The sequence below is a fragment of the Arachis duranensis genome, chromosome 9 (genome assembly GCF_000817695.3).
Source record: "Arachis duranensis cultivar V14167 chromosome 9, aradu.V14167.gnm2.J7QH, whole genome shotgun sequence".
NCBI lineage: Eukaryota > Viridiplantae > Streptophyta > Magnoliopsida > Fabales > Fabaceae > Arachis > Arachis duranensis.
The window spans coordinates 69,492,959-69,505,283 of NC_029780.3; the positions used below are offsets into that span (position 1 = coordinate 69,492,959).

The following is a 12,325-nucleotide window of genomic DNA, read 5'->3' on the forward strand; positions in this document are numbered from 1 at the left end:
TTTTTATTCTCCTTTATACCATTCGATGCTGTGATCTGTGTGTTAAGTGTTTCAGGCTTCATAGGGCAGGAATGGCTTAGAGAATGGAGAGGAAGCTTGCAAAAATGGAAGGAACATAAGAAATTGAGGAGATGACCAGCGAGAAGCGACGCGGACGGATGGCTCACGCATCTGCGTGAATTAGAGAAAATCACGGTGGCGCGAACGTGTGCCTGACGCAAGCGCGTGGATTGAAATTTGCACGAGTGATGCGAACACGTGGACGACGCACACGCGTGGCAAGGAAAAATGATGGATGACGCGAACGCGTGAATGACGCGGTCGCGTGATGTGTGAGATTTGTAGAATTTACATAAATCACTGGCGTGGATTCTGGACTGCGTTTTAACCTAGTTTTCGGCCCAGAAACGCAGATTAGAGCCAGGGAACATGTAGAGATTAAGGACGACTCTCATTCTGCATAGTTTTAGTTTTTAGATCTGATTTTACTCCTCCTCTAGGTTTTCTCTCTACACATTCATAGTTCTTAGAATTTTGTTTTATTGCTTTTTGGATTGGGATATTGAGAAGAGTTATTACCTCCGCCAAGACTTCATCATTCTAGTTTATTTTCTTACTTTTCGCTTACTCTTTCATATCCTTAATTTTTCCAGAGTTACAATTGGATTATTTTTTTTAATTTATTAATACAAGAACCATTTTTAATTTTAATTGATCTTTTTTGTTATTGTTTATCATGTCTTTCTTTATTTCCCTTTTTAATTTTGTGAAGTTTACATCCATGATAATGGAGTAGTTCTCTAACTTGATTGGGAGTTGATTAAAAGGAGAACCTTGAGTTGGAACACTCAAGAGCTAAATTGTAATTGGGTTTATTGTTGGCTGGCTCTCTAGTCACTAACACTAATCCTTCCCAAGGGAGAGGATTAGAACTTGTGAATAGAAGTAGACTTCCAACTTACATGACTTTCCTTTACTCAGTAAAGGATAACTAAGTAGAAACAAACTTCAATTATCAATTGATCTTGAGAGAAATCCAATAAGGATAGAACTTCCGATTAATCTTCTCCCAATCAAGGTTTTTATTTGAATTACATAAATTCTCTGATTTAAATTCCTATTTATCAAACTCAAACATTTTGGAAAACCTCTGATTAATAAAATAGCACATCTTTCTGCAACTCGTTGGGAGACGACCTGGGACTTATACTCCCAGTATTTTTATTTCTAAAATTTGTGACAACCCTTTTCTAAATTGACAAGTGGATTTTTGCTGGTTAAGAACTGTACTTGCTACGTATCTCTTACATTAATTTCTTAATATCCCAATTTCTGCCACATCAATTTTTGGCACCGTTGTTGGGGAGTTGCAATAGTGTGCTAATTTATTGGTTGGAATTTATTTATTTGCATTTTATTTTATTTTGTCTTTGTCACAATGAGCTGTGTGTTTCTTCCATTGAATGACGCGTTCATTGCCTGATCCGAGCTTAGCCGCCTTTGATCCTAAAATTGAAAGAACTATTTCACATATTAGGCGAGCTCGACGTCGGTTAGCCTCTGAGGGTGGTGAAGTGATTTTCATCGATTCACCAGTCTCATCTGAGGGTGAATCTGAACCGCCATTTGAGGAAAAAACAAGCTCCTCTACTACTGATTCAGTTGACTCACGTGCAGGTAACATGGCAGCACCTAGGAGAGTTACTATCCAGGAAGCTAGAGCCCCAGATTTTACACTGCAACCGTATCAAGCGCATCACCCAGCGGTGGCTGCAGATTTCGAACTAAAGACTGCACTACTCAACTTGATGCCCAAGTTTCATGGCTTACCTGCTCATGAGCCTATCAAGCACCTTAGGGATTTCCAGACAGCCTGCTCTACTGTTAAGCTTGATGGTACAGATGAAACTTCTATTCTGTTAAAAGCCTTCCTGTTCTCTCTTGAGGGAAAGGTGAGAGAGTGGTACTACACTCAACTTGGAGTGACTGTTGCTAACTGGGATACGCTTAGAATAGAATTTTTGGAAAAATACTTTCCAGCTGAAGTTACTGATAGATTTAGGAAAGAAATTTCCATGATTATTCAAGGCAAATCTGAGACTCTTTAGAATATTGGGAGCGCTTCAATAATCTTCTGGAAGCATGTCCCCACCACATGATTGACAAGTTGGTGTTGCTCGGCTACTTCACACAGGGCATGAAGCCTCAAGATAAGACCACATTGGAAGGTGCTAGCAATGGGTCTATGAAAAAGTACAAGACCATTGATGAAGCATGGCAATTGATCAGCGACTTAGCTGAATCCACTAGGAATCACAGGCAGAGGCAAAGCCACTCAAAAGCTGTTGCAGAGGTATCCTTTAGTAGAGGGACTACTGCTCTAACTCAGAGTATATGTGAAATGACCAACTTACTGAAGCAGATGCAGTTGAGTCAACAACAAGCTCAACAAGCTCAGCCTTCCCCACCACAACAAAGCCAATAGTTGGTTCCACAAAGAGTATGCGGGATCTGTGCTGATTATAGTCATTATACTGATGAATGTCCGCAGCTCCAACAGGAAGACAACACTATGGCAGCCACTCATAACTTCTATGACCGCCCAAATCAAGGATACAATCAAGGTGGCAGCTACAACCATGGATGGCAGGACAATTTCAACCAAGGTTGGAGAGATAATTCTAACCATGGTTAGAGGGACAATCATAACAGAGGAGGCAGAGATAATAATGGAAACCAGAGGTGGAATAATAATAACAATATCAGACAGTAAAATCAGAATCAGGCTTACATAGCACCTCATCTAAGGCAGCCCCAAGCATTTCAGCAGACCCCTCAGATCACTTATCCCTCTTCATCTTCTAATGATGAGTTACTATAATCTATTGATCGGAGACAGCATGCCATGGAAAACAACCTTGCTTCTACTCTAAATGGTCTAAAGACTACCTTGCAAGCTCTTGTCTCACAGATTGGATCACTAAATAACTCCAACAACCAGCCTTTGAGCTCCAGTGGAATCCCTTCTCAACCATTACCCAACCCCAAGGGTGGCATCAATGCCATCACCTTGAGGTCTGGAACCACATTACAGGAGAGGAACCATGAAGAGCCAAGCCTACCAGAACACACTTCAGCTGAAGATGTAGTGGAAGCGGAAGATGCTGAAGAAGAAGAAGCTCAACTACAGAATGAAGCACCAAAGGATGCTGAAGCCGCGGATAATGCCCGTCCTATCCCCTTTCCACAACTCGCAAGGAAACCCAAAAAACAGATGGAACTTGATCCCAAAATGGTAGAAATATTCAAAAAGGTTGAGGTAACTGTTCCCCTTTTTGATGTTGTTCAACAAGTACCTAAATATACGAAGTTTCTAAAGGATTTATGTATACATAAAGATAAAATTAATAAATTAGAAACTATTCGTTTAGATAGTTCTATCTCTGCTTTAATGGGAGGTATACCTGAAAAATGTAGTGATCTAGGTCCATGTATGGTTAACTGTACCATTGGAGGTGTGATATTTTCTGACTGCATGTGTGATTTAGGAGCGTGTGTTAGTATAATGCCTTTGTCTATATATGATACCTTGAGGCTCCCTCCCTTAAAAAGGTCGGCAGCTCATTTTGTGTTAGCAGATAAAAGCATTATTACAGTGGTTAGAATTGCTGAAGATGTATTAGTAAGCATTAAGGGGCTCATATTTCCCATTGACTTCTATATCCTGGAAATGCCCCCTAATGACTCATGGAGGCCATCATCAATCCTACTTGGAAGACCATTCTTGAAGACTTCAAAGTTCAAGCTGGATGCATTCTCAGGAACTTACTCTTTTGAGATAGATGGCAGAATAGTGAAGTTCAGTTTAAATGAAGCTATGAAGCACCCTCCGGAAGATCATTCTATCTCCCAGTGTGACATCATTGATGAAACTATAGATGAAGTTTACTAGGAAGAATTAGAAGAGAAGTACATAGGGCAAGGTCCAAGTGTGGGGACACTTTCTGAAGACAATTAGAGCATTTTGCCATTATCACCAGCTCCGGATGCTCTAGAGCTTGGCTATGAGCGGAAATTAGAATTAAAGCTCCTCCCTCCATACCTCAAGTACGCTTACCTTGAGGATGAGCAGAAGTTCCCAGTTATCATTGCAAGGGAACTCACTTCTCAACAAGAAGACCAGTTACTCAGTGTGCTGAGAAAATATAAGAAAGCAATTGGTTGGAGCTTGGTGGATATAGTAGGCATCAACCCTCAAGTTTGTGAGCACAGAATATTCTTAGAAGAAGGAGCAAAGCCTGTCCATCAACCTCAAAGAATACTGAATTCCACCATCTTAGAAGTTGTCAAGAAAGAAGTGACCAGGCTACTTGAAGCAGATATCATTTATCCCATCTCAGATAGCGAATGGGTCAGTCCAGTACAAGTAGTGCCTAAGAAGTCTGGAATCACAATAGTACGGAATGAGCATGGAGAGCTTCTGACAACTAGAGTGCATAATTCATGGAGAGTTTACATTGACTATAAGCGTATCAACCAAGCCACTCGCAAGGATCATTACCCCTTGCCATTCATTGATCAGATGCTTGATCGCCTGTCAGGTAAATCCCATTATTGCTTTTTAGATGGTTATACAGGCTATTTTCAAATTCATATAGCTCCTGAAGATCAGGAAAATACTACTTTTACGTGTCCTTTTGGAACTTATGCTTATAAGAGAATGCCCTTTGGCTTATGCAATGCACCAGCTACTTTCCAAAGGTGCATGATGAGTCTTTTCTCTGACCTCATTGAGAACTATATGGAGGTTTTTATGGATGATTTTAGCGTATATGGTGATTCATTTAGCCTTTGCTTGGATAGTTTATCTAGAGTGTTGGATAGATGTGTTAGTACAAACCTTGTATTAAATTTTGAAAAATGTCACTTTATGGTAAAACAAGGGATTGTACTAGGACATGTTGTGTCTAATACTCGCATTTTCGTAGATCCAGCAAAGGTGGAAGTTATTTCCAGTTTACCTTACCCCTCCTCCGTGAGGGAAGTTCGTTCGTTCCTTGGCTATTCAGGTTTTTACAGGAAATTTATTAAGGACTTTAGTAAGGTAGCATTGCCTTTATCCAGATTGCTGCAGAAAGATATTGAGTTCGAGTTCAGTGAAAGTTGTAAACAAGCTTTTGATAAGCTGAAAACTGCCCTGACTCAATCTCCATATGTGAGAGGACCAAACTGGAGTCAGCCATTTGAAATTATGTGTGATGCTTCCAATCATGCAGTAGGAGCGGCGTTGGCTGGTGCACGAAATTGTGATCATTAACAATGGCACCAATAAATTTGGAGCTCTCAAACGTGAATCATACTTTGTCACAACTTCGCACAACTAACCAGCAAGTGCACTGGGTCGTCCAAGTAATACCTTACGTGAGTAAGGGTCGATCCCACGGAGATTGTCGGTATGAAGCAAGCTATGGTCATCTTGTAAATCTCAGTCAGGCGGATTCTAATTGTTATAATGGTTTTCGAAAATAAAGAGAAATAAAGCATAAAATAAAGGTAGAGATACTTATGTAATTCATTGATGGGAATTTCAGATAAGCACATGAAGATACTGTGTTCCTTCTGAATCTCTGCTTTCCTACTATTTTCATCCAATCATTCTTACTCCTTTCCATGGCAAGCTGTATGTAGGGCTTCATCGTTGTCAATGGCTACTTCCCATCCTCTTAGTGAAAATGGTACAAATGTTCTGTCACAGCATGGCTAATCAACTGTCGGTTCTCGATCATGTCGAAATTGAATCTAGTGATTCTTTTACGTCTGTCACTATGCCCAACACTCCCGAGTTTAAAGCTCGTCACGGTCATTCAATCCCTGAATCCTACTCAGAATACCATAGACAAGGTTTAGACTTTTCGGATTCTCAAGAATTCTGCCAATGGATTCTAGCTTATACCACGAAGACTCTGATTAAGGAATCTAAGAGATACTCATTCAATCGACAGGAGAACGGAGGTGGTTGTCAGGCACGCGTTCATAGGTTGAGAATGGTGATGAGTGTCACGGATCATCACATTCATCAGGTTGAAGTGCGAATAAATATCTGAGAACAAGAATTAGCTGAATTGAATAGAAGAATAATAGTAATTGCATTAATACTCGAGGAACAGCAAAGCTCCACACCTTAATCTATGGTGTGTAGAAACGCTACCGTTGAAAATACATAAGTGATCAAGGTCCATGCATGGCCGAATGGCCAGCCCCCAAACGTGATCAATAGTCTCCAAAAATGATCTAAGGAAAGCTAAAGATATCTAATCCAATAGTAAAAAGTTCTATTTATACTAAACTATTTACTAGGGTTTATAGGAATAAGTCTAAGTGCAGAAATCCACTTTCGGGGCCCACTTTGGTGTGTGCTTGGGCTGAGTCTGAGATTTACACGTGTAGAAGCTTCTCTTGGGGTTAAACGCCAAGTTGTAACGTGTTTTTGGCGTTTAACTCTGGTTTGTGACGTGTTTCTGGCGTTTTACTCCAGAATGTAGCATGGAACTGGAGTTGAATGCCAGTTTGTGTCATCTAAACTCGAATAAAGTATAAACTGTCATATATTGCTGAAAAGCCCTAGATGTCTACTTTCTAACGCAATTAAGAGCATGCCATTTGGAGTTCTGTAGCTCGAGAAAATCTATTTCGAGTGTAGGGAGGTCAGAATCCAACAGCATCAGCAGTCCTTTGTCAACCTCCTATCAGATTTTTTCTCAGGTTCCTCAATTTCAGTCAGAAAATACCTGAAATCACAGAAAAACACACAAAATCGTCGTAAAGTCCAGAAATGTGAATTTTGCATAAAAACTAATAAAAACATCCCTAAAAGTAGCTAGATCCTACTAAAAACTATCTAAAAACAATGCCAAAAAGCGTATAAATTATCCGCTCATCACAACACCAAACTTAAATTGTTGCTTGTCCCCAAGCAACTGAAAATCAAATAGGATAAAAAAAAGAGAATATACTATAAATCTCAAAATATCAATGAATATTAGTTCTAATTAGATGAGCTGGACTTGTAGCTTTTTGCTTTTGAACAGTTTTGGCATCTCACTTTATCCTTTGAAGTTTAGAATGATTGGCATCCATAGGAACTCAGACTTCAGATAGTATTATTGATTCTCCTAGTTAAGTAGATTGATTCTTGAACACAGCTACTTTTATGAGTCTTGGCCGTGGCCCTAAGCACTTTGTTTTCTAATATTACCACCGGATACATAACTGTCACAGACACATGACTGGGTGAACCTTTTTAGATTGTGACTCAGCTTTGCTGAAGTCCCCAGTTAGAGATGTCCGGAGTTCTTAAGCACACTCTCTTTGTTTTGGATCACGACTTTAACCACTCAGTCTCAAGCTTTTCACTTGGACATGCATGCCACAAGCACATGGTTAGGAACAACTTGATTTAGCTGCTTAGGCCTGGATTTATTTCCTTGGGCCGTCCTATCCATTGATGCTCAAAGCCTTGGATCCTTTTTACCCTTGCCTTTTGGTGGGCCCTCCTATCCATTGATGCTCAAAGCCTTGGATCCTTTTTTACCCTTGTCTTTTGGTTTTAAGGGCTATTGGCTTTTCTGCTTGCTTTTTCTTTTTCTTTCTTTAAATTTTTTTCGCCACTTTTTTTCGCAAGCTTTGTTCTTCACTGCTTTTTCTTGCTTCAAGAATCAATTTTATGATTTTTCAGATCCTCAACAACATTTCTCTTTTTCATCATTCTTTCAAGAGCCAACAATTTAACATTCATAAACAACAAGATCTAAAATATGCAATGTTCAAGCATTCATTCAGAAAACAAAAAGTATTGTCACCACATCAATATAATTAAACTAATTTCAAGGATGAATTCAAAACTCGTGTACTTCTTGTTCTTTTATATTAAAAACATTTTTCATTTAAGAAAGCTGAAAGATTCATGGAATTATTCATAGCCTTAAGACATAGTTACTAAATACTAATGATCATGTAATAAAGACACAAACATAGACAAACATGAAGCTCAAAAATAAAAAAAAAATAGAAAGATAAGAACAAGGAAGTTAAGGAATGAGTCCACCTTAGTGATGGTGGCGCCTTCTTCTTGAAGGACCAATGGTGTTCTTAAGCTCCTCTATGTCTCTTCCTTGCCTCTGTTGCTTGATCCCTAGTGATTTTGGTGCTCCTATCCTTAGTTGCTCCCAATAATTGTGTGGAGGAAAATGTATCCTCTGAGGTATCTCAGGGATTTCTTGATGAGGAAATTCCTCTTACTCTTGTTGAGGTCCATGAGTGGGCCCTCTTGATGTGCAGTCAAATGCACTACTACTGAGCTATGGACCCTTGAGATGAATCCCTCCATCTCCCATGACTCGGAGGTGGAAGCTTTTGTCTTCCCTTTCCTTTTTCTAGAGGTTTCTCTGGCCTTAGGTGCCATAAATAGTTATGGAAAAACAAAAAAGCTATGCTTTTACCACACCAAACTTAGAATTATTGCTTGTCCTCGAGCAAAAGAAGAAAGAATAGACGAAGAAGAAGAAGAAATTGAGAAGAGGGAGAGAGATGTGTATTCGGCCAAGAGGGAGAAGAGAGGGTTGTGTTGTGTGAAAATGAAGAAGGATACAGAGGTTTATATAGTGGAGGGAGAGGGGTTGGGTTTCGGCCTCTAGGGTTGGGTTTGGGAGGGAAAGGATTTTGAATTTGAAGGTAGGTGGGGTTTATGGGGAAAAGTAGATGGGTGTGAGTGATGAGGAGGTAATGGGGAAGAGAGATTGATGTGATTGATGAAGGGTATTTGGGGAAGAGTATGAAGAAGAGAGAGAGTGAGTTGAGGTAGGTGGGGATCCTGTGGGGTCCACAGATCCTGAGGTGTCAAGGATTTATCATCCCTGCACCAATTAGGCGTGTAAACACCTTCTTTATGCAATCCTGGTGTTTAACGCCAGACTGCAGCATGTTTCTGGTGTTAAACGCCACTTCCATGCTTGTTTTGGGCGTTCAACGCCAATCTGCAGCATGTTTCTAGCGTTGAACGCCACTTCCATGCTTGTTGCTGGCGTTTAATGCCAGCTCTCCTCAGGGTGTAATCCTGGCGTTTAAACGCTAGACTGCTGCTTGTTTCTGGCGTTCAACGCCAACTTCATGCTCTGTTCTGGCGTTAAACGCTAGACAGATGCTCCTTACTGGCGTTTAAAGGCCAGTAAGCTCTTCCTCCAGGGTTTGCTGTTTCTTCTGCTATTTTTGATTCTGTTTTTAATTTTTGCAAATGTTTTCAATTTCATTTTCATTTTCATTTTGTAAAAAGCCTATATAAGGCATCATTTTCATTTTAGAAGGGAAGTTGGCTCCACTAGGGAGCACTAGGAGTAGGATAGAGATCTCTCTCTTTAGTTTTCTTTTCTGTTTTAAATTCTGGAACAAGAATTGAAGGAATTCTGTTTCACTTGGTCTGAAATCTCTTTGCTCTTCTGCATAATCTTAGTGAATTGAGAATTGAATTTGAGCTTTCATTTTCTGCCTTCTTCTTTCTTTCATCTGCAATTTGTTCTCTGTTGGATCAAGGAAGGAATTGAGATCTTCACTTGTCTTTTTAGATTTTATAATTGAATTGAGCTTTTTTGCTGATTTACTTTTCTGCTACAATTTTATTCTCTGCAATTTTTACATTCTGTTGCACTGCCTCCAATTTATTTTTCCTGCAAGTTTAATTTTCTGTAATTGATATGAGTTCTAATTTACTGCTTCCTTTAATTTCTTGTCATTTAAGCTTCCGCCCATTTAAGTTTCTGTCCAATTTAGCTTCTGCACTTTTAATTCCATGCAATTTATATTCTGTTGGTCACTTTTCACATAATTCACTCAATGTTAGCTTGACTAAACTAATCACCCACTAAAGTTGCTTAATCCATCAATCCCTATGGGATTGACCTCACTCTAAGTGAGTTATTACTACTTGATGCGACCGGTATACTTGCCGATTAGATTTGTGTGTTGGAAATTCGTTTTTCCACAAGAACACCATCAGCTTGTACCTCAAAGATCCCCAAATTCTCCATTACAGAGAGTGGCATAAGATTTATACCTGACCCCAAGTCACACAGAGCCTTCTCAAAGGTCATGGTGCCTATGGTACAGGGTATTAAGAATTTACCAGGATCTTGTTTCTTTTGAGGTAGAGTTTGCTGAACCCATGTATTTAGTTCACTAGTGAGCAAGGGAGGTTCATCTTTCTAAGTCTCATTACCAAGCAAATTAGCATTCAACTTCATGATGGCTCCTAGATATTGAGCAACTTGCTCTTCAGTTACATCTTCATCCTCTTCAGAGGAAGAATAGTTCTCAGAGCTCATGAATGACAGAAGGAAGTTTAATGGAATCTCTATGGTCTCTATATGAGCCTCAGATTCCTTTAGGTCCTCAATAGGGAACTCCTTTCTGTCTGGAGGACGTCCCAGGAGGCCTTCCTCACTGGGATTCATGTCCTTCTCCTCCTTTGTGCATTTGGCCATATTGATTATATCAATGGCCTTGCACTCTCTTTTCAAATTCTCTTCTGTATTGCTTGGCAGAGTATTAGGAGGAGTTTCAATAATTTTCTTACTCAGCTGACCCACTTGTGCCTCCAAGTTTCTAATGGAGGACCTTGTTTCATTCATGAAACTTAAAGTGGCCTTAGATAGATCAGAGACTATGTTTGCTAAGCTAGAGGGGCTCTGCTCAGAATTCTCTGTCTGTTGCTGAGAAGATGATGGAAAAGACTTACTATTGCTAAGCCTGTTTCTTCCACCATTATTAAAGCCTTGTTGAGGCCTTTGTTGATCCTTCCATGAGAAATTTGGATGATTTCTCCATGAGGAATTATAGGTGTTCCCATAGGGTTCACCAATGTAATTCACCTCTGCTATTGTAGGGTTCTCAAGATCATAAGCTTCTTCTTTAGAAGATGCCTCTTTAGTACTGTTGGATGCATTTTGCCATCCATTCAGACTCTGAAAAATCATGTTGACTTGTTGAGTTAACATTTTGTTCTGAGCCAATATGGCATTCAGAGCATCAATTTCAAGAACTCCCTTCCTCTGAGGCGTCCCATTATTCACAGGATTCCTTTCAAAAGTGTACATGAACTGGTTATTTGCAACCATGTCAATGAGTTCTTGAGCTTCTGCAGGCGTTTTCTTTAGGTGAATGGATCCACCTGCAGAATGGTCCAGTGACATCTTAGAGAACTCAGATAGACCATCATAGAATATATCCAAAACGGTCCACTCTGAAAGCATGTCAGAAGGACACTTTTTGGTCAACAGCTTGTATCTTTCCCAAGCTTCATAGAGGGATTCATCATCTTTTTGCTTGAAGGTCTGAACATCCACTCTAAGCTTGCTGAGCTTTTGAGGAGGAAAGAACTTAGCCAAGAAGGCCGTGACCAGCTTATCCCAAGAGTCCAGGCTATCTTTAGGTTGTGAGTCCAACCATGTTCTAGCTCTGTCTCTTACAGCAAAAGGGAAAAGCATGAGCCTGTAGACTTCAGGATCTACTCCATTAGTCTTAACAGTATCACAGATCTGCAAGAATTCAGTTAAAAACTGATAGGAATCTTCTGATGGAAGTCCATGAAACTTGCAGTTCTATTGCATTAGAGCAACTAGTTGAGGCTTCAGCTCAAAATTGTTTGCTCCAATGGCAGGGATTGATATGCTTCTTCCATAAAAATTGGAAGTAGGTGTAGTATAATCACCAAGCATCCTCCTTGCATTGTTGTTGGGTTCGGTCATGTCTTCTTCTTTTTCGAGATTCTCTGTAAGGTTTTCTCTGATTTGTTGTGCTTTAGCTTCTCTTAGTTTCTTCTTTAGAGTCCTTTCAGGTTCAGTATCTGCTTCAACAAGAATGTCCTTGTCCTTACTCCTGCTCATATGAAAAAGAAGAAAACAGAAAAGGAAGAGAAATCCTATATGTCACAGTATAGAGATTCCTTTATGTGAGTACAAGAAGAAGAGAATAGAAGAAGGATGAGAAAAATTCGAACATAGAGGAGAAGAGAGTTTGAATTTTTAGATGAAGAGAAGTGTTAGTAATTAACTAAATAAATAGAAAGAGATGAGAGGGAGAGAATTTCGAAAATTGTTTTTGAAAAAAAAAGTTAGGGGATTTTCGAAAATTAAGATAAGAAATAAAATTAAAATTAAAATTTGAAACAATTAGTTAATTAAAAAGAATTTTGAAAAAGAGGGAGGTGATTTTCGAAAATTAGAGAGAGAAAAGTAGTTATGTGGTTTTGAAAAAGATTAGAAATAAACAAAAAGTT

At 39.4% G+C, this 12,325-nt stretch overlaps 1 non-coding gene across 1 annotated transcript; it reads left to right on the top strand.

Moving 5' to 3' along the window:
• The first annotated feature begins 11,294 nt into the window (after positions 1 to 11,294).
• On the top strand, positions 11,295 to 11,402 carry LOC127742286 (small nucleolar RNA R71). The gene has a single exon (XR_008003474.1). It is a non-coding gene; the product is annotated as a small nucleolar RNA R71 (small nucleolar RNA).
• Positions 11,403 to 12,325: the final 923 nt, after the last annotated feature.